Source organism: Nannospalax galili, unplaced genomic scaffold (genome assembly GCF_000622305.1).
Source record: "Nannospalax galili isolate Female #2095 unplaced genomic scaffold, S.galili_v1.0 scaffold593, whole genome shotgun sequence".
NCBI classification, from domain to species: domain Eukaryota; kingdom Metazoa; phylum Chordata; class Mammalia; order Rodentia; family Spalacidae; genus Nannospalax; species Nannospalax galili.
The window spans coordinates 149,628-153,448 of record NW_008332686.1 but is presented as its reverse complement, the minus strand read 5'-3'; the positions used below and the strand labels follow the sequence as shown (position 1 = coordinate 153,448).

Sequence of the window (3,821 nt, the reverse complement as noted above, 5' to 3'; positions counted from 1 at the left end):
CACTTTACATGAAACACTAGGACCCAAAACTTTCACCATGAATGAAAATGAAGGAAGGAATACCATACAGCCATAGTTCATCATTTTATATTGATTAAACAGAAAATTTATTAGACTACTGACACATCTAACAAAAGTCATATTTGAAGAATTTTGTAAGAAGAATCTCATTCATTATCTTCTTGGAGACCCAAAAAGGAATTTTCAGACATTAGTAATCCAGAAAAACTATTGAGATAAATTACTAACAAACCATATGTAGAATAATTACAATGAGTAAAATTTGTTATTGTTTTAAATATTACAGTCTCACAGAGCAACGTGAACTAAGTTAGTTATGATATATCATAACATTGTAGAGCAAAATAAAATTCATTATCTTTTGCAGAAAAATCATTTCATCCTTCCCTTTCTCGTAATTCCTGAAACCATGCACAAGAATAATAATGTCACTGAGTTCATTCTGCTTAGACTGACACAGGATCCACTTAGGAAGAAAATAGTATTTGTTGGTTTTTGCTTTTTTATATGGGTACATTGTTGGGTAATTTGCTGATTATCACTACCATCAAGACCAGCCAGGGTCTTGGAGGTCAGATGTACCTCTTCCTGTTCTAGTAGACATGAGCTTTTCTACTTCCACCACCCCTAGAAAGATTGTGGATTCCCTTCTGAAGGAGGCCACGATGACTTTCAGTGAGTGCATAATCCAAGTCTTTACATTCCATTTATTTGGCTGCCTGGAGATCTTCATCCTCATCCTCATGGCTGTTGACTGCTATGTGGCCATCTATAAGCCCCTGAACTATATGACCATCATGAACCGTGGAGTCTGTGGTGTCCTGGTGGCTATGGCTTGGATCGGATCCTGTGTACATTCTTTAACTCAGATTTGCTTGACCTTGAGTTTGCCTTTCTGTGGTCCCAATGTGATTGATCACTACTTCTCTGACTTGCAGCCCCCCTTGAAACTTACCTGTTCAGATACCTATGTGATCAACCTGCTCCTGGTGTCCAATAGTGGGGCCATTTGTACAGTGAGTTTTGTCATGTTGATGGCTTCCTATGTTGTAATCCTGTATTCTCTGAGAAACTACAGCACTGAGTGGAGGAGAAAAGCCCTTTCCACTTGCTTCTCCCACAACATGGTGGTTTTTTGTTCTTCAGACCTTGCATATTTATATACACCCGCCCTGCAACCACCTTCCCCATAAGATGGTAAGATGATAATAGTGTTTTATTCGATTGGGACCCCTCTGCTGAGCCCTCTGATTTACACACTGAGGAATGCAGAGGTGAAGAATGCCATGAAGAAACTATGGAGCAAGAAATTCATCTCAGATGACCTGTGATAAATAGTGATCTTTAACTTTTCTTAGCAGTTTGGATTACTCTAAAGTGGCCCATAGATGATGTTATCTGATATTAAACATAGGAGAAATGTAGGAGAAAAAACACAATTTGAATACATACAATAGTTGTTTTTACTTCATTTTATGTAGTAGAGGAATCAGTCATTGATTAAAGACAAACAGCTATGGATGGGCAGGCCCATTACCTTCAATCTAGTTCATTGGTGGGTCTCTGACACTCTTATCTGTTTTGTGATTCTTTTTTTCAAATTTATTTTTATTTTATGTCTATGATTGCTTTGCCTGCATGTATGCAAGTGCACCCATGTTGTGCAATGCCCACAGAAGTCAGAAGATTGTGTTGGATCCTCTGGAACCAGAGTTACACATGATTGTTAGCTGCCATGTGGGTGCTGGGATTTGAACCTGGATCTCTGCAAGAGCAGCGGGTGCTCTTAACTGCTTAGCCAGAATTTCCTTTATTAGACACTTTAGTGTCTTATATATAATCATGTACCTTGTAACTCAGCAGACTGCACCATATTAAAAAATTTTTTAGCTTCATGTTATCAGTCACACTATATGCTATGTTATCTCCTAACTTGTTCTTAGGAGATAGACTTTTCATTATATCCGTATGTTTAGAAATACCCTTATAGAACAACAGCAGCCCAGAAAATCCACCCCTCTGATGAAGGCCTGTCATCTTGGAAAGACATGTGGGAATTTAGTTGCTTATTTTTTGAAAGAATAATGGTTTACTTCTTGATGTGTTTATTTGTTCCTGTTTATTTGCTTTTTTGATCTTAGTATGTAGTCCTGGCTGGATTGGAACTTGCTATGGAGACCAGGCTGGTCTCCAGAGCTTCAGCTGCCTTTCCTTCCTTGTGTGCTGAGATTAAGGTGTGCATCAAAATGCCTAGCACTAATTACATGCTTTGATTAAAGATACTCTTTGTGATTTTAATTTATTCCTTTATTTGACAAGATGGCTTCAAGAGTTCTCTTGAATCATGTTACCAAAAGCAATTTATATGTAAAATGAGTTACTGATTACAGTAGAGATGTCCCAAATGTGGAGTGGCACATTTACATGGATTACAAGTATTATAAACTAAGGCAATTAACAGTTGTTATGAATTTTAAAATGAAAATAAAGTAAGTCGAAGACTTAGATAATAGGAGATATTAGACTTTTCTTTTTGAAAATGGGAAAACTTCAGGAAGTGAAAAAAGAACAACTAGTTGCTAAAGGATCAGTAAGCACAAAAAAAATGAAGTTTTACAGGATATTTTTAGAATACTTAAATTATGTACTTTGCTAATTGTGGATGCATGACATAATGCATTCATAAAAAAGACATAAATCTATACAATACAAGGAGAAAGCCCTAATACAATCTGTAAGTTTTTTAATAAAAAATTGTTGACACAATTCTATCAGCTCTAACAAATGCACCACCCTAATACAACATATGCAATTCCATCCATTATAACCAATGTGTTATCTTAATACAATATGTTTTAATGAGTACAACTGTGAGTGGTATAGTGATGCTGGAAGGACTCTCTACGTGTGGCATAAATTTTGGTAAAATTTGTAGGAATTCCATTAGAAATAAATCTTTTATTATACCATATATTTTTTTTCAAATTCCTGGCAGTTCACCATAGTGTTCACATTGATAAATAAATAACATAACTGTGATAATTCAATTTTATATTTAATAAATGGTAAGTGGTATTATATATAAGAACTGATTTATAGTCAGTAGAGGTTTGATTTGAATAACTATCTTATATACCTATATATTGATATGTTTGGAAGTGACAAAATTATAGGAAGTTCTGCTCTAAGTAGCATTGTCTATGGTCACTGAGGATAGCAGTATCCATCTTGTACCTGTTCTCACTGAGGTCATGTTGAGGGATGGTGGTAGGTACTTCCCTTCATGACTCAGCAGGAAACTGCTTATTGACAGAAGGGATCTGTGAACATTTGAGGATTGTGATTGGTGTGCGTACGAGGTGTGTGGCTTGTGGAACTGGAAGTTGTGCACAAATGTAAAACGCCCATTACTAAACTTTACAAACAGACTGGTTTTCATTATTTTATTCACTTATATATTTTTAATTGTTTGTGTATGACTGTATTGCCTGCAAGTATATAAGTGCACCCATGTTGTGTAATGCCCACAGTGGTCAGAAGATAGTGTTGAATTTCCCTGTAATTGGTGTTATGGACAGTCATTAGCCACCATGTTGATGCTGGGACCCCAACCCAGGTCCTCTGCAAGAGCAGCCAGTGCTCTCAACCACTGAGCCAACTCTCCAGAACTCTGGTTTTCATCCTTTTTAGGTGAGTCCAAAAACTTCTTTCCTGTGCACTGGACTCAGTGTTGCATGAGGTCCTAATAAAAACATATGTTTAGATCTCTATTATTAGCTACATGTGGGTTTTATCATGAA

The 3,821-nt window shown here is 36.4% G+C and overlaps 1 pseudogene; it reads left to right on the top strand.

Moving 5' to 3' along the window:
- The first annotated feature begins 430 nt into the window (after positions 1 to 430).
- Positions 431 to 1,352, top strand: LOC103729588 (annotated as a pseudogene).
- Positions 1,353 to 3,821: the final 2,469 nt, after the last annotated feature.